This window comes from Xenia sp. Carnegie-2017, unplaced genomic scaffold, assembly GCF_021976095.1.
Source record: "Xenia sp. Carnegie-2017 unplaced genomic scaffold, XeniaSp_v1 HiC_scaffold_16, whole genome shotgun sequence".
Taxonomy (NCBI): Eukaryota; Metazoa; Cnidaria; class Anthozoa; order Malacalcyonacea; family Xeniidae; genus Xenia; species Xenia sp. Carnegie-2017.
The window spans coordinates 12,401,720-12,421,706 of NW_025813469.1; the positions used below are offsets into that span (position 1 = coordinate 12,401,720).

The 19,987-nt window shown below is 33.4% G+C and overlaps 2 long non-coding RNA genes across 2 annotated transcripts; one reads left to right on the forward strand and one right to left on the reverse strand.

The window, feature by feature from the left end:
- Positions 1 to 5,881: 5,881 nt before the first annotated feature.
- LOC124436460 lies at positions 5,882 to 18,443 on the forward strand. Its single transcript, XR_006945357.1, has 3 exons — positions 5,882 to 5,976; positions 7,169 to 7,245; positions 18,244 to 18,443. It is a non-coding gene; the product is annotated as an uncharacterized LOC124436460 (long non-coding RNA).
- Positions 10,406 to 16,165, reverse strand: LOC124436463. Its single transcript, XR_006945360.1, has 2 exons — positions 16,108 to 16,165; positions 10,406 to 10,481 (listed from the first exon to the last, which is right to left on the reverse strand). It is a non-coding gene; the product is annotated as an uncharacterized LOC124436463 (long non-coding RNA).
- Positions 18,444 to 19,987: the final 1,544 nt, after the last annotated feature.

A 19,987-nucleotide genomic window follows, 5' to 3' on the forward strand; every position in this document is an offset into this window, starting at 1 on the left:
AGAGGTGTACCCTTCACTCTATATGAAAGCATATTTAGTGACTAAATAGTTTGAAAGAGGGAGAGGTGTACCCTTCACCATCCATGAAAGTATGGTTAGTGACTAAATAGTTGAAAGAGGGAGAGATGTACCCTTCACTCTATATGAAAGTATATTTAATGACTAAATAGTTTGAAACAGGGAGAGGTGTATCCTTCACTCTCCTTGAATGTATATTTAGTGACTACATAGTTTGAATTAGAGAGATGTACCCTTCACTATATATGAAATTATCAGAGTGCTGCTTTGCAAGCTGATTCCTTGGGTGCCTTAACTTTGCCCACCCATAGCTCATAGCAGTTACGCCAATGGTTATAATAATCGTCTAGTGCAGACGAGCCCCTATAAGTAGTGTTATTATTCACTATGTGAGCATTTTCGGCTGTGATTGGTCAACTACCTTCATATAATTCTCGATATCTGCAGATTATGACGTCACACCTACAGATAATAGTTTCTACAAATATAGCCGCCATTAAAAGCTGGTTTTGAAAACATATCAAACAACAGCGATTTTTGCCACAGTTTCTAAAAACGATGTGAAACCTTTTAAGGGAAAAGGCTGGGGAAAACACTAAAAAGAGGCGAGGCTGGCTTTGAACACATTTACAACATATTTAAACGAGACGAACTTAAATCATCTGACAAAAACAAATTAGCGAAGGTTCGAAAAATGTTTTAAATTGATATGTTTTGATAATACTTCAGTGAGTAATAAAACAATTAATGAATTCGTGTTTCTCGTGATGTCAAGAATTATTCAGACCTCGGTCAATCTTATCCGTCTCAGCTTCGATTTAGCAGATAACAATGACATCGGTCTGAATAATTCTTGATATCTTGCTCAACCTCATCCAATATTCGCGTATTATTCTGTCTCACAAAAACGTATCGTTCGTTTTATTGCAACAGCCACTACCTGAAAACTGGCTGAACATAGCGGCGTACACTGTTTTCTTAAAAGCTCAGTTGATGATTGATTATGATTGGTTGATGTATCGATACTTTTATTTATAACGCATTAGACATTTTAAACAAAACTTGTTATAAACGTAAATTATTGTATGATAAGCAGCAATATGACATGTTTGCAATGGCTTAGTTAAATACTTGTTCTAGTATTTCGTCTTCACTAATGGCGACAGAAAGTTTACTTGGTTGCTTCAGTTCTCTTGTTCCTCACAGGAACAATGTGGCAATGTTTACAAGTATACGCATATTTTGTACATATAAAGCGACAACTATCATGTATAAAACATTGATGATGAAACCTACATGTTTAACAAAAAAATTTTTAAAGGTGACTGCAATTTGTTTTAACAAACGCAAGAGATATAATTTGATAGTTTACGACAAATGTAAAGTTAACTCCCGGAGTCATTAAGTAAAATTTTTACATATATACAGTATATTTCAACTTTGTTTGGAAAATTATTGTAATACAACTTGCTCTGCTGAAATTTGAATAACAATAAATTTTTGCATGGGAATTGATTAAATTGTGACGAATCAGTCATAGCTTAAGACTGCGTTGACACTATACCGGATTCCCTCATCACGACGTCTTCATTTTCTTTAAAGGGGTAACTGCACGGACTAAAAGCTGATAGATCTTGTCTATTTGATTGTGTTTCTGACGTCGAACAATTTCACTGCCGTTTAATATAAAGAATATTCAACCTGCTACGATAACAATCCGGTAGAGTGTAAACAGGGCCTAAATTTCTACGTCTCCTCAGCTGAGCGAACTGCATCCTGACAGAAGTTCGGTAGAAAATAGACACAGTTCTACTCTATTTTAATGCAGCTATTGGGTAAAGTAAGGATGAAAGAGACAGTTGAGAAAGTTTTGGGGCATAAGCTTTTTGAATCACATCACAAATGGATTTTCAAAAAATTACCGACTAACCAATTGATAAGTTTGATGAAAAAACAAAATAAATACCAGAATTTAGTTAAATCATTCTATACTCAACACCTTGTATTGTTGTCAACTTGTCTTGTTTTTAATTTATATTGTTGTATTTGCTTGGCAACCAACAAACACCTGTCTTACAACGACTCCTTTGTTGTAAGACAGGTTTTAGAGGAGACATAAATGCTATAAAACCTATTCATAACGTCACCCTATAGCGTATGCTTGCGTATACATACTTATATGGGTGATATTGACCAATCGCTGCCATATGCTAGTGCTATATGGGTCTTTGTAACAGGTATTCACGAATCGATTTTGGCATGTTATGTTTCTATCAAGCTTATATCAAATATTCATATAATAATTTGTAAAAACGAAAGATTGATATCATTGTTAACACCAGTCAAAAAATATGGTCGGGTACAATGTTTATTGCTTTTTAAAAATGCATGTTTAGAATATAGAAAGTTCTCGTTAAGATATTAATATATTTTGAATATCTCAATATGTGGGTGGCTTGAACGTAATGCGTCATTGAATCACACAAAATTTAATTGCTTATTGCGTACATTTAAAATAATTTTTATTTTTGCTTTATATTGTCACAAACCGCATAAAATGTCGTAAATATATCACGGCATACGCCAAAAATTACTTTAATATTACTTTGCTATATATATATATATATATACATAAAAGATAAAAGTTTCTCCGGATTTTAAATGAAATGCCTGGATTACCAATTTTCAAACTTATATATATATATATATATATATATATATATTGAATAATGTCAGTAAGTTGAACACCTAACATACCTGTAATTTTAAGTACTGTGAAGTAATGGAAATTTCAATAGTATAGTTGTGTAAGTTTCATTTTGATTGGTTCAAATTGGGTTCGAATAATGCATAAATGGAAGAAGTATATTTATAATCATCAAAACAGACAGATTAAAGACAAACTGTTTTTAATTTTAACAATAAAGTAATAGAATCATCTGTATATATTCAAAATTTAAACATAATAACCGAAACATGATTGATGTTATTATTCTTGAGGCAGTTTCATTTCTTGGCGGAATTAAAATTTTAGACATATTTACAAGCGGCATTACTGACTATTTATGGCGCCAGGAAGTCAAGAAATCTTTAACAGAAATAAAAGACAAATTAGATGGTCTTTCGCAGGTAGATCTTCGTTCGAGTATAGACTTTTTGGAAGAAGGAATTGTTGAACTTTTTCTGTGCTTTGACAAAGTGAAAAATTTTGAATCGAGAGAACGTACAGAAGCAAATAATGACGACATTTCAACGGCAACGTCCAGTGCCAATGTGCGTAAAGCTTGGAGAGCAATGGAACAATTCATTCAAGAAAATAAAAATTTAGAGACTGGGTCAATTAGCTTTGAAAATGCAAAGAAAGTATTTTACACATCCCGGGAAGCAGCAACGAAGGCGTTCAACAACGAAAATTTAAGCTTTGAGAACAGAATATTGGCTGTGAAAGTTAAGATCGTGACAATATTTTGGAGCCTTGATTGCCCAGAGGAAGCCATTGAGTTGTGTTTACAGTATATGAAAAAGCTACATCAACTGGACGAAGTTCGTAAAAAGTTCTCACTTCACATCAAGGGTGGCTGGAGAGCAAAATTGAGCAATATAATAGTTAACAGAATGAAAATTATAGAACCAGTGATGCTCCTCAACCGTCAATTGTATGACTTTATTGCGAGTATCAAATACTATAGTAGTCATGTATGGGATTGGCCAACTATTGAACATGAAGGACTGTTGTTGAACCCAATATTAGACTGGCGAAAGATCTCCACCACAAATTCTTGGGGTGAAGAGTTGATTGCATCTCCTAACGAATTCGAATTTGGTTTTTTTATCGGACCACATTTGCGATGTATTATGAGTTGGGATGTTAACAGTCGTGGTGAAATCGTAAGTGGTATTAATAACGTAATTAGTCTTCGTAAGCCATATGTTAATTTAAGAAAGCGAGGTTTTAAACTTGATGACGTTTATCATAAATATCCAAATAATGACAATACGTGGATCAGTGCTTTATCAGTGGATCAAGAGGATAACGTGTACGCAATACGAATGGTTGCTTATTTTGATGAAGAAAGATTTGAGAAGTCTTTTCATATTTTTGATAAAAATCTATCCATGAAGCATAAAGTGGACATTCAGTCTAGTGTGGACACTCGGGGTTGTAGGTCTCCCTCAATAGACACTCCTGATCATTGTTTGAAGATCTTTAACAATAATGTTGTGTTGCTCGAATCTCTAGTCAGGCGTAATGATTACCCTTGGACAGGTGAAGTGTTTATTCATGACAAGAACGGAGTATTTCGCAAGCGTTTTTGCACAAGATTATGTGGAAGCATTGGCTATTTCAAACAAAATGAAATCTTTCTAGCTGGATGTAGTTCTATCTACGTTTACACGATGGAAGGCTCGTTGATTAAGACGGTAACACTATCAATGCAAGAGATTTATGATATAGCATTTCATTTTGGTCAAGGCAAACTTCTTATTTCGAGTTGGCCACGTCGTGCTATCATTTATGATCTTGACTCCGGGATGAAAAGGAGCTGATGCAGGAATATCCTATTAGATATACTGTAGTCAAAGGGCATCCTGATGGACCTACTTTGTTGGCCCAAGGGCCTAAGCGCATCTTTCGAAACAAGGATTTTTATAAAGTTCTATTCATATAACTTTAAAAATTTTAAACTTCTTGCTTAATTTCAAATTTAGATTTAAACTATTAAAATGAGAACCACTATTTTTGCACATTCTTTTAAACTTGAATTCATTTTAAGTTGAGAAGAAGACGTTCACGCCTTAGATCATGCAAAAGGCGGCCGTATCAAATCTCGTCCTAATAGAATTTTTCATACGAGCATCAGCATTGAAATTGGACTGCACCCAAAATATTATACATGATTGTTTATTAAAAATCAAACTCTAAACTGTTTCATAGTGTAAGCAACATATTCCTCTCGCATATATGAGTATATATTCATTAAAATCCCGTAAAAAGTGAGTAATCTAATCACCCTTGGAACAGGATTGTCTGGATGTAATTTTCTTGTTTTATTTATATTTTATACGTACAGATAATACGATATTGCAGTTGTAGAATACTAAACATCAATAAAGATAGAGCAAAATAACAGTGAAATAATGTAATAGGAGTAGAATAAGGGGCCCTGAAATCAGTTTACTTTACTTATAAAAATGAATTATTTAAATATAATCCTTGATTTTATTCAAAGCATAGCTAAGAGTTATACCACTGACCTGTATACTAATTACGTGGACGGGAAATCAATAGATATTATAAATAATACTAGAGGTGAAAAAATTGGGCGACGAAACGTTGGGGGGATGGGGGGTTAGGTCCCAGTACCTTGCTGCGGAAAACACTAAAAAAGCGGCGAAGCTGGCTTTGAACACATTTACAACATATTTAAACGAGAAAAAACTTGAATAAACCGTCTGACAAAAACAAATTAGCGAAAGTTTGAAAAATGTTTTATATTGATATGTTTTGATAATACTTCAGTGAATAATAAAACAATTATTGAATTCGTGTTTCGCAAGATGTCAAGAATTATTCAGACTTCGTTCAATGTTATATCCGGCTCAGCTTCACTTTAGCAGATAACAAAGACATCGGTCTGAATAATTCTTGATACCATGCTCAATCTCATCCAATAATTGTGTATTATTCTGTCTCACGAAAACGTATCGTTCGTTTTATTGCAAAAGCTACTACCTAAAAACTGGCTTAACATAGCAGCGTACATTGTTTTCTTAAAAGCTCATTTGATGATTGATTATGATTGGTTGATGTATCGAAACTTTATTACTAATGCATTATAGAGATTTTGAACAATGAACATTTCGATCATATTTTTAACGCTTCATTCAAGACTCACAACTCGATGTTTTCAGCGAAGGATTTGGAATATTCGTTTGAAGGTTAAAAAATATATCAAGGTATGGATAAAACTGCTAGTAAACGTAAATTATTGTACGATAAGTTTGTTAAAATAATAAGTAAAGGTAGAAAACTATGACACCTAGTTTAATTTAATACTTGTGCAAGTATTTCGTCTTTTCCTTGATGGCGATAAAAAGTATACTTGGTAGCTTCTTGTTCCTCGCAGGAACAATGTAGCAATGCTTACAAGTATACGAATACCTTGTTCATATAAAGCGACAACTAATATGAAAACTATGATATGCATGTTTAACAAAAAATTCTTCAAAAGTGACTGGAATTCGTTTTCGCAAACGCTAGAGACATAATTCGATAGTTTACGACAGTTTTTAAGATATCTCTATGAGTAATTAAGTAAACTTTTTATATATATACTTCAACTTTGTTTTGAACATTGTTCTTATTCAAAATTGTTTTGGTGTAATTTCTTAAGATTTTTGCATGGAATTAATTTCATAATGGCGAATCACTAATACCTTAAATTTTTAAGTCTCCTAAGCCAAGCAAAACTGCATCCTGAGAGAAGTTCGGTAGAAAATAAACACAGTTCTACTCTATTTCAATGCAGCTATTGGTTAAAGTAAGGGTGAAAGAGACAGTTGAGAAAGTTTGAAATAATAGTTTTTGGATTCAATTCTCAATGGAGTTTGAAAAATTTACCGACTAAACACAAAGATTTGATGCACGAAAAATAACGTTCTTTTTATTTAATTAAAAAACATGAAAGATGATTTATGCTTCCTACTTGAAGATACGAATTCCAGACAATTTATGCGAAAAAAATTTGGTCATTTTAATACAGCATAAAGTCAGCGATGTTACTAATAACTAATATGTAGCATTTCATAACAGAGGGAGGCTTCGATTACACAGAACAAATTCCAATAGTTTGTTCTTCAATACATTTACAATTTAAATGACCAAAATTATAAACGTATTATGAATTTGAAATTACTGCTATAATTCAATTTTTCTGACGCTGGTTCATCTATGCGTCAAATCATACATGGAGGAAATTTAAAAAATATCTTAGAGACCAATTCTAACAATAAACTCCTTCATTTAGACTTTTCTAAGGTACAAAAAATACACTTTGTAAGCAGGTAAAAATTATTTTCCACAAAACATACAATGTTAGTGCAAATGAATACACTTTGAGTTTTGAAACGGGTGCTTTTCTCTTTTTAGTGTTGTAACAAGTTCAAATCTAAAGCATGACGTTTGACATAAGAGCGCATTACTATGAAATATGGAGATTTGGTGTGGTAAGTTGGTCTAAACCTATAAACAGAATGTTAATATTTGTTACATTTATTTATAGATTCATCATATATTTTTAGAATATTGCTGTCTGTAAAAGCATTCCAAATGACCCTTAGAAAAATTTTAATTTCATGAAGATAGCTAAAGAATGAACGGAATATGTAATTGCTCTGCCACTTCCTGCCAAAACTTTAAGGCATCAATTCAACAAATATTTGCAAGCACGGTCCAAAGACAGTTTGTTAACACAGTAAGCTAAAATGATTAAAGGCGCCGGAAAAGGGGAAAGTGGGAGGGGAACTGCTCCCAATATTTCCCATACTAAGGTCTTAATATACGTGTTTCAAAAATGCCCGTCATAGAAATCAGAGCGTAATATATCTAAGTGACAATTGGGGAGTGTTTTGCCCCTGCAAAATGAAATACTACAGGCGCCACTGTAAATGAGAGACTTTAACTAAAACATTAGTGTCTGCTGGCTCATGTAAGTAGAGGCATATATACCAAAGGATAGCACATATATTTATCTCAATGGTTTGCGCTTAAACAATTAGGATATCTTACTTTTAGACAAGACTGCACATACCATCTAATGCAGGATGTACACAAGCTAAGATATAATTAAGCTGACCTCATGTTTTTGTACCCAACTCTCAATCGTGAAAATTTATATTTTTTTGTAACAAAGCTTATGCTTTGCTTGAGTGAAGAGTTATTTATCCTCTTTGCGATTGCTTCAAAAATTAGTAGTTTAATGTCGTGGGCACTCACAGCAAGATAGCAATTTTATGGTTCGAATTTGGGAAAATAGATTGAAATAACTGGGATAGTTTTTTTGTGGTTAAATTATTGCAAAAATATTTGCGACCTTTTTAAATGATGTCAAAATAATCAGCACTTTATTGACATAATTACGCAACGGACCAATCAGAATGCGTGATCAAACAAAATATAAACAAAGCAAGCACTATGTTTAATCAACTTTCTGCAGTTTGTCGTCAAATTTTTTGACAAAATAAAAGCTGTCTGTCATTAAATGAGTATTTTTCTTCAATTTTGCCGTAAGACGTTTTCAATCACAGGAATTTCCTCAACACGTATCTAAAAAGAGAAAAATTACCATGCTGCTTCCATGAAGTTTTAGAAAGCAAAGTTATTATCGGGGTGATTGAACCAATGTAAAGACAAAAAAGAATGACGTCATCCCAAGCAGCGAGTTGACGTTTAGAGCAGCGATAAGTTTTAGACGGTCCATCTTTATTTACATTGCCATGTTCTAACCAGCACAATTTAAACTTTATGAAATAAAACAGATTATCAAAAAGATAGCTCTTTTTAAGATTTGGCAACAATATGTCGTAAAAGTAACCAGAGCTTGGGATTTCATACGTACTATAATTAGTATTGCCACACATACAGAAACTATTTCAAATGTCATCAGAGGCGTCGGCAAGTGGGTGACGTTGGGCGACTGTTCCCCAATATTTACTAAACTTAAGTCTTTCCATATATCACTAAAATATTCAATCATGCATATAAAACAATACGTAATACATGGAAATGACGTTTCAGAGTGTTCCCCCCAAAATATAATCCTTGTTCCAGCGCCACTGAATGTCATTACTTATTATATAATAACCGGAAGAATTTGAGCAATTTCATTGGTCGAGATCTACGATCTAAAAGAGGACATACGCACGGAATTGACGGCACAGAAAATTTCATGTTTATAAAAACAAATGGCGAACATATTTGAAATTTATCGCAATACCTCCCTGAATGGGAAAATAAAGATATTTACAAAGACCTAGTTGAGGCAGTTTACGTATTTGAGAAAAAAGAAAAGAAAAAACCCGATTTTCAAACATTAATTTGTACTTCGTCTTCGATAACAAAATTTCAACAAAATTGATCAGTCATTGCTTGTTTATTTTGTTAGCCAATCACACTTTATAATGTGATTAAGCTAGCCAATGGAATTTCTTCAATCCTAGAGATCACGTCAGCGTGATATTTGCAAAATCAAGATTTTTCAACGTTCCAAGTGTTGGGAGAAAAGAAGACAAACTGTTTGACGGTTTAATTTGGGAATTTTTTGATTTTATTTTATAAAACAAATAGATGACAGTTAACCGTTGTTTATACAGTTATAGTTAGACCGGTAAGACGTCATTTGTGATAAAAACTAAAAAAGTGACCACGAGCCGCCGGGAAGAGTTTTCCGTTTAAGTATTGTACAATTTAGGCATATGGAAACATGAGCTTGCTCATTTACAAAAACTCAATTGCAGAAATGATTGACCATAGTGCTTATTTTGTCTACATTCAATTCTGTTGACACATATTGATTGGCTATTGAAATATCCACAAAAGCACTAATTGGTTGAACATATTTGGACATTGAGAGGCCAATATCCGAGTTTGAAAATCCATTTCACTCTTTGACTGGAAGATCTCCATTCAGACCCTTAAATATCCTGAAATTAGTAGACATTTACAACAAACATCTTGATAATAATCATTACTATTTTCGATAAAAGCTAATTTCCGGCTGATTTTTTGAGCTAGAAAGGGTAGGGGATAAATAGAGGTTGGGTGCATTGTCTGCTACCTTTCAAATGGATAATTATTACCAGGAGGCAATTATGGGGTGTGGGCTTAGTAGGAGTAGGTCATATCCTTATTTTCTTATACAGCTCAATTTCTTGATTTCCCCTCTCCAGAGATGGTACAATGCATGAAAGCAGAGTAAATAGTTATTTTTTTTGTTGTTCAGGTTCTTTTGCTAATTGCCGTCATTATATTTTGCATATGGGGAAGAACAAGAAACATGGAATACGGAATGAGTGTTGTTTTGATCTTAGTTATTAGTTTAAATGCCATCCTCATACTAACAATAACAGATACAAGTCCATTAGTATTAATTTTGATTGTTGTGAGCTTGTCTTGTTACCAACTTATATTTTTGCATTTGCTTGGTAACGAAACAAACACCTGTCTTACAACGACCCCTTTTCCAAGCAGAAAACTTGTAGATCAAATTTTTAAGAGATTTGATCGGATGAGAATTCGCGTTACGACATTTTTTCACAAAGGTAGAAACTGTAAAGGCAGTGTTGTAAAATGGCTCATGCATCATAAAGGCAATATGTAAGGTTTAGATTAAAAGTGAAAAATATATTTTGCATAAGAGCAATCCTACTTGAACTTTACGGAGGCTGTATTCTGATGACACTATCTGCATGTACCTAAAATAAACAAGAGGTCATGGTTACAAGTTGATGTATTTATAGGCAAAGCTTTACAACCTTTCTCCCCAGTTAATTTATTTAAATTTGTGGCAGAACTGTGTGGGGGGGTCTTATCCTAGAAATTCAGTTAACAGAACTTTTATCATCATTTAATTATCTCAAAGACATTCATTCTTGGCAAACTAAAGTCAAACTCTACGTATACTCATCAAAAAAAGACTAACACTACTGACTGCAAAGCAAGTTGTTCAAAGTCAAGATTGCGGCAAAAACGTGCTGTTTTGCTTTTATTCCTCTTCAAAACATGCACCAAGACATTGAAAGAAGCCTATAAACACTTTTTAAAGATTACATTATGTAAAACATCTTTTTTACAGTGGGTGGTGAAATTGAGAATCGGAGCCACATTTGTAAAACCATCAGTGGTACTTCGTCTACTTTCCGGAAAAGAGACGAGCGCTTAAAGTGGTATACTATTTCTTAGCTCGTATCTGACGATAACCGAGGATTACAAAACTGACAACGCAAGCAGAGTTCTGATAGACTTGAACCAATTATTTTCAAGGTGTTGATGGCTCATTGTATGCTCAGGCGAATCTTGAAATTTCCAGTTAAAGTTTGATGAACACGGAAATTGAAAGGAATGAATAACAACAGCAAATGAGAAAATTAAATAAAAATCTTCTGAAGCTTAACTCGAATAACTGGGGACTTGATTGATAAACTTGTAGATAAATATGGCAGCCATTATTTCACGTTATAACATGTTGGTGAAGGAGCAAGGATATTTTCACCTCCAGGCTGAAACGATAAGTCAATCAGTGAGCTCCATGTCGAAATACAAGCCACTAGAATGTTGTAATAATGGCTTTGTATAACACCATTCTTCCTGAGATGATTTTTAGAAATGTTAGATTGGCCTTTTTTAACTATTATTGCGTACTTCAGAAACACTAGAGAAAAAAGTGTTTTATACACTATGTAGCCAATATACAGAGTGTCATCAGAAAAACGGAACCGTACAAATAATTTGTATGCATTAAAAGGAAATCTGCAATAGACAATATAGTCTGCAATAGACAATATTGTCTGCAATAGCTATTTGCTCTACCTAGTTGATTTAGTAACACGTTTGTTTGTTGCAAAATGTTCGTAGCAACTATTGGAAAATGTGATTACCTATTTTGGTTGCTATCTCTAAGTTATTGTCGCTTTGATTTTAGAAAGCATTTCCTTATTAGATTTGAGACAAAAATCAGTGCATCATAGTACTTTTAAATTGCTTTGCTTTTAACTTTTAAACTTAAATTTTAAATCCCAGAGGAGCAGAACTGTCAAGAACATTAAACTGTTGTTAATGCTAGTTATATTATCAAAATATTTTCTCTTACTGAATCGATTACTAAGTCAATTGGTAATGGCAGTGTTTGAATACGTTCATTTGTATTAATCTTTTACAACATTTGAAACATCATGGCTTACATTTCTTTAGTCACTGAAGATAGATTTTTTCTAATCTCTCTAAAGTCGTGAGAAGAAATCTTTCTGCATTCACATAAATCTGTTTCATGTTTAATGTTCTCTCGTTTGTTTATCTCCTTGCCAAAACGTTCATTAGAACACAACACAGGAGCAAAGCCACAATTTTCAACATGTCTTTCAAGATCTTCAACGTTTATAAATTCAGGACAACCACGAACGGCGTAGTCGCAACTTATCTTAAACTTAGAAACCATGTTATTTATAATACGTGCTGGATAAAGTGTAGCTAGTTATCTTGACATTGAGGACATCTTTGTGCATTAACTCGTAGTGGTTATTAAATAGAAAACGAAAAAGATGTGTTCGTTATGTTGACACATTCTGGCATCTTTAACGACGTTCAGGCAAATCGAACAATTAAAGTTTTCGTCAACAGCAGTCTTAAACCTCGATTCATCATATCCAGTTTCATAATCATTTAGATAGCACGCCATTTCCGAATATATTTCTGAATAATCTAATGTCTAAGTCTAACTTACCCCAAGAGGTAGAAAATTATTTGTTTAACGTCACATTTTGCAACTAGAGAAAGCGTTCAAAATCTTCTATAAGATATTACGTTGACTAATCGCAGAAGTTAGAACAATCAGACAAATTCGTTCAAATATAAATATGCAGTGCGTATATGTGTAGTACTCAAGCATGGCAAACAAAGAAAAGTCCACAAAATTAAGTGCATCGATGAACACAGTTCAAATGATATTGGAGCTATTGTCATCAATATCAACAGTTAAATAAACATCGAGATAATCATGTACGAAAACTTCATTGTTCAGAGCAAATGTTTATAGAAAACAAATAGAACGAACGGGCTGTGAGTCGGAATAGCACGACTTTCCTTTTAAACAAAATGCTTCCCGAAATTTCACCGTAAAAATGCCATGAAAGCATCAAAATATTATTCTCATTCATATTTTCACGCTCACGTCACACGACCAATCATTAATAACAATCGTTTTATTGCTAGCACACTCAAGATTCAAATTCATGTCACGTGATTGTATTCACATCACATTCAATAATCACCATTTAGATCATTCCTCACTTTTTGATGATAAATTTCTTAAAAATTTCTATTTATCTAATGTTGTTCAATATTACAAGTTCGATGCTTTGAAACAAGAAGAGGTGTACCCTTCACTCTCCATGAAAGTATAGATAATGACTACATAGTTTAAAACAAGGAGAGGTGTACCCTTCACTCTATATGAAAGTATATTTAGTGACTAAATAGTTTGAAACAGGGAGAGGTGTACCCATCACTCTCCATGAAAGTATAGTTAGTAACTACATAGTTTGGAACAGGGTGAGGTGTACCCTTCACTCTCCAGGAAAGTATATTTAGTGACTACATAGTTTGAAATAGGGAGAGGTGTACCCTTCATTATTCATAAAAGTATAGTTAGTGACTACATAGTTTGAAACAGGGAGAGGTGTACCCTTCACTCCCCATGAAGGTATAGTTAGTGACAACATAGTTTGAAACAGGAGAGGTATACCCTTCACTCTATTTGAAAGTATAATTAGTTACTAAATAGTTTGAATCAGGGAGAGGAGTACCCTTCACCCTCCATGAAAGTATATTTAGTAACTACATAATTTGAAACAGGGAGAGGTGTACCCTTTATTCTCCAAGAAAGTATAGTTAGGGACTACATAGTTTGAAACAGGGAGAGATGTACTCTTCACTCTCCATGAAAGTATATTTAGTGACTAAATTGAAACAGGGAGAGTAGTACCCTTCCATTTCCAGGAAAGTAAAGTAGGTGACTACTTAGTTTGAAACAGGGAGAGGTGTACCATTCGCCCTACATGAAAGTATAGTTAGTGACTACATAGTTTGAAACAGGGAGTAGTGTACCCTTCACTCTCCAGGAAAGTATAGTTAGTGACTAATTAGTTTGAAACAGGGAGAGGTGTAGCCTTCACTCTATATGAAAGTATAAATGGTGACTACATAGTTTGAAACCGGGAGAGGTGTACCCTTCACTTTCCAGGAAAGTATAGTTAGTGACTAATTAGTTTGAAACAGGGAGAGGTGTACCCTTCACTCTCCAGGAAAGTATATTTAGTGACTACATAGTTTGAAATAGGGAGAGGTGTACCCTTCATTATTCATGAAAGTATAGTTAGTGACTAATTAGTTTGAAATAGGGAGAGGTGTACCCTTCACTCTCCAGGAAAGTATATTTAGTGACTACATAGTTTGAAACAGGGAGAGGTGTACCCTTCACTCCCCATGAAGGTATAGTTAGTGACAACATAGTTTGAAACAGGGAGAGGTATACCCTTCACTCTATTTGAAAGTATAATTAGTTACTAAATAGTTTGAATCAGGGAGAGGAGTACCCTTCACCCTCCATGAAAGTATATTTAGTAACTACATAATTTGAAACAGGGAGAGGTGTACCCTTTATTCTCCATGAAAGTATAGTGACTACATAGTTTGGAACAAGGAGAGTCTACCCTTCACTCTCTATGAAAGCATAGTGAGTGACTACAGTGTGGTAATTTACTGTTTGCAAAGTGCAAAGTGGACATTTTAGTAAAATATTAAAAATAGCACATTATTTTTTAAGCAATATGCAAAAAAGTAAATATTATGCATTAATTACTAGACCACAAATTGCCATTCTTTGTAGTATGATATCAATAGGATGTTTTGTTATCCGATTCAAACATTAATAACAGAAGTTATACATACAAAAGTTTTTACAAGCTAATCCAGAGAAATGAGAAGTAAACACATTAGTCACATCATGTCGGGGCAAACATGCCTATTTTTCAGAACAAGAGTCTTCAGAAATTGACCAGTTGTACACATGAACTGTTTAACTTGTTCAAATGTACAATATAGGCACAATTTTACTACTGCATCATGTTTGGCTTAATGAAGTGTTTGTTTGAAAATGACTCTGAAACTTCATGTAATATCAATCTATTTGTGACTTGAGAGAAACATTTTTCTGAAAACAAGAGCACATCATGTAATATCAATCTAATTGTGACTTGAGAGAAACATTTTTCTGAAAAACAAGAGCACATCATGTAATATCAATCTAATTGTGACTTGAGAGAAACATTTTCTGAAAACAAGAGCACATCATGTAATATCAATCTAATTGTGACTTGAGAGAAACATTTTTCTGAAAAACAAGAACTTCATTTTTTTGAAACTAATTCATACAATGGGTGACTACTTGGCCAGGAACAGAGATAGGTCTATCTTTCACTCTTCATGACAAAAAGGGGATTGCCGAGTTTAAAAAGGTAGAGGTGTCTAATTTACTCTCCAGGAAGAATAGTGAGTGACTACTTAGTTTAAAACAATGTGAGGTGTAACCTTTACTCTTCATGAAAGAAAAGTAATGAGATAGCTTAAAACAGGAGAGATAAAGTCTTCACTTTCAATGAAAGCATAGTGAGTGACAAGTAGACTTGGAACAGGGAGTATTTTATCCGTCATAAGCCAATATTACATTTAAGGGGTTGACTATATTTTTTCAGTTCCTGAATTTTCAATGCAAATTTTTTATGCATTTGATTTTGACAAGGATTCATACATTGTGTCTGTTCCCTTTGGTTGAAATTACAAAAAAATATTTTAAAGTATGGAATCTAACTTAAATTTAGACAAAAATAAAAAATGCATATCCCATAAGAGTAACCTCACCTGAACAAAAAAGAGGATATGCTGTTTGTATTCATTGTTCATAATCCAATTCTGATGAAACTATCTATATATACATGAATATCAAAAGAGAAAGAAATAATTATTTATTCATAGGCTGCTTACCACCCTCTCCTCTCCAGGTTACTTCCTTAATGTTGAGGCAACTGTGGGGGGTCTAGTTTTGGAAATTCAGTTAAAAAACTTTATCATCATGATTTATTTCAAAGATATTCATTATTGGCAAGCATATCAAAGAGTTTCTGAGGGCATTGCTCACTGTAGCAATACTAAAGTTAATTTCCAGAAAGTAAAAACTTAAGACTGACGCAGTTGCGATACTTTACAAATTTGACAGCTATGTTGTTCTGTTCACTGAACTGCATAAACAAATGACTCACCCGCAGCAAGTTGTTCAGATTCAGGACTGTGGCAAAACGCAAAAACATGCTTCTTTACTTTTCTTCACCCATCAAAAAAAAGGAGCTAGACATTGAAAGAAGCCTCAAAACACTTTTCAAAGATTAAATAGTGTAATATATATATTTTTTACAATTACGGTAAATTTGTCGCCACTAGGCGCCACATTGCATTGAAAAAACAATTTGCAGTATTTTCCGAAGAAAGCGACAAACGCTTAACATGGTATTTTTCGTCTTCGTTCGTATCCGACATAAACCATGTAGTCCAAACACGAAAAACACCTTTTATTTCTTTTGAAAAATAACAATAATGCGAAATAGACAATTTTAAACAAATGTTTTAACATTCCTCTAAATGCATTCATGATCGATTTGCAAATTCTCTTCGATTGAGTGATTGATTTGTTTGGTTTAGCTCAGATCGGTTTGTTTGCACAGACTAATGCAAACACTGTCGTTAACCAATCACTGCACGCGTTTTATTGTGTTTATTTTATGAATAAAATATTTATCTTCAATGGGAGGAATGTGTTTTTGAGACTGTACTCTAAATTTCTTGATTTCTTTAGGAATAGTTTTCAAAGCCTCATGACATTTGAAATGGCAAAAAGATACACATGCTTGGTAGATAACTCCCTATTATTGTTTCATCTTACTTTATTAATATCTCACTTTAAAAACGAAAATTCTAGAAGAGATTGGAAATCGGTGTTTACAGAAACGTAAATTTAAATCTTAAACATTCTGTTCCAAACCGCCGTATGATTGTGCGTGTAGTCATCTGCGACAATTGTTTAAAGTTGTGTACATCGAAAGAGTTTACATTTAAAAAATATTTTGACAGAAAAACAAACAAATAGGATTTCCTATTCAAGTTTTTTTTCCTAAATCTATTGGACCACTTCAAATTTTGGCACAGTCGCGAGTTAAGTATAATAATTATTAAGTCATTGTTCAAGGTGTAAAATAGAAATTGCCGTCATTTAATTTTAGCTCGTGTGAATCCATTCCACAGGGAAGTCTACTGAAGGTCAACATTTCTCCTTTCATCTTTGTTTATGTAAACGTTAAAGAATGATAGTTTAATTTTGATATAACAAAAACGATAAAACAATATCATTTCAATGAAAGTTTTCCACTTAAGTTTCTTTTTATTATAAGTAGATGAAAATGTAGTTAAATAAGTTAATTGTGAATTTTGACATGACATCATGGCAACCATAGAAGACAGATCATCACTACACATGACGTCATTTATGATAGTTCATATTTGAAAGTGCTAAAAACGTTAACGGCATTGCTTCGTCAGCCATAAACTATAATTGGACAACTTATAGAAAAAATTTCTTCAGTCCCCGTTTATTTTTTATGACTTCAGAATACTTTACTTGATTTTTTGAATGCTTAAAAATAATGTGTATCCATTACCAAATAAGGTTAATTGTGTAGTAATTACATTTTGCTTCATTGCATTCCGATTTGAAATAGATCTGACATTTATTTTCAATATAATTTCTGATTAAATCACCAACTGAGCAAACCGATACCTTCAAATGGAATTTTTTAACTTACTTATGAAACCACGCAATCGGTAGGGTAGCCATCCAAATGTTTTTCTGTTTACTCACTTTGAAAGCAACAGATTTCAAAAAGAAAGAAAATAATGATAATGCTCTAAAATTTACATAAATAGCGTCGGTGTTATTAAAACTCATACACTCACTGAGTGTGGCTTCAAAATCATCTCATAACCATCTAAAGACAATGTCTACTGCAACGATTGCTCCACAAGAAATATTTCAGCAAAAATCTTGCTATGAATAAAGAAATAGTTTATCATTGATTAGCGGGAGTCCGTTTTTAGTTTCGCAATCGTTGAGTGTGATGTGAGGGCGCTTTTAGAACACAGGCGCAAAACTTGCAGGATAGCTAGTTGAAAAAACAATTTAAAAAATCGTGTTCCGTTGCGTGACTGTTTGTGAGAAAACAACTTTATTTTCGTTCCGTGCGACGAATGTGATTTGCGTTGGAGGTGCACGCGATATTGACGTCTGGTTTAGATTTAATTAACAGTCCATAAAATATACAGTGTTGTTAAAAGTTTTGTCTTTATAGATTCCATCGCTATAGTTTCTTGATCAGCCCCGTTGGGATGTCGAATCTCAAGTCTTTCTGATGTAGTCAAGTGGAATGTCTTCATCGGGAGTGATCTGATGTTGAAATTTGAGTTTTTGTATATACTTAAGTCAAGTGTTTTCATTAAGAGTGATTTGATTTTGAATCAGAAGTAGCAATTACATAATTCGCGTGTATAATCAGGAGTGATCTGATATTGAACTTTGAGTATTTTTGTACGCAGTCTAGTGTTCTCCTGAAGTGATTCAATGTTGAATCTTCAGCATAAGTGCATGATCTAATTTTGAAATAGGCTTTTGACCTGCATTGACTCCAGCGCTCGCATAACAACTTCGCCAAAAGCTGAGCACTGATAGATAATTTAAAAATTAGAGATTGGCAATCTTCTTTCACTCATCTTATGATAACTTCTTATTTTTCACTCACACCGAGTTTTCATCACAAAAATTCATCGTCTCGCTTCTGAAAATACAGCTTGTGCAAAATTGAAACTGTCGCCATGGGGAAGTTGTTTCGTCTCCACTAAACTATTTACATAATAACTCAGTTTCATGTTTAATCTTGTCTCGTTTTTTATCTCCTTACCACAACGTTCATTAGAACACAAAACTGGAGCAAAGCCACAATTTTCAACATGTCGTTCAAGATATTCAACTTTTATAAACTCAGGACAACCACGAACGACGTAGTCGCAACTGATCTTTAACTTAGAAACCATGTTATTTATCATACGTGCTGGACGAAGTGTAGCTACCGTCAAGTTATGTTGACATTGAGGACATCTTTGTGCATTAACTCGTAGATGTTCTTAAACAGAAAAACGAAAAAAGATGTGTTCGTTATGTTGACACATTCTGGCATCTTTAACGACGTTCAGGCAAATCGAACAATGAAAGTTTTCATCAACAGCAGTCTTAAATCTCGATTTATCATATCCACTTTCGTAAGCATTTAGACAGCACGCCATTTCCGAATATATTTCTGAATAATCTAATGTCAAACTTACTCCAAGAGGTAGAAAATTATTTGTTTAACGTCACATTTTGCAACTAGAGAACACGTTCAAAATCCTATATTAGATATTACGTTGATTAAACGTAGAATTTAAGATAATCAGACAAATTCGTTGAAATATAAATATATGCAGTATGTGTAGTACTCAAGCATGGAAAACAAAGAAAAGTCCACAAAATTAAGTGCTTCGATGAACACAGTTCAAATGATATTGGAACTATTGTCATCAATATCAACATTTAAATAAACATCGAGATAATCAGGTACTAAAACTTCATTGTTTAGAGCAAATGTTCATAGAAAACAAATAGAACGAACGGGCTGTAAGTCGGAATAGCACTGCTTTCTTTTTAAACAAAATGCTTCCCAAAAATTTCACCGTAAAAATGCCACGAAAGCATTATTCTCGCTTCATTTTTTCACGCTAAGGTCACACGAACCAATTATTAATAATAATCGCTTTATTATTGCTAGCACACTCAGGCTTCAAATGCATGTCACGTGACTGTATTCACATCCATTCAATAATCACCATTTAGGTTATATCCTCACTTTTTGATAATAAATTTCTAAAAAAATTTTATTTGTCTAATGTTGTTCAGTATTACAAGTTCGATGCTTTGAAACAAGAAGAGGTGTACCCTTCACCTTCCATGAAAGTATAGTCAGTGACTACATAGTTTGAAACTGGAAGAGGTGTACCCTTCAC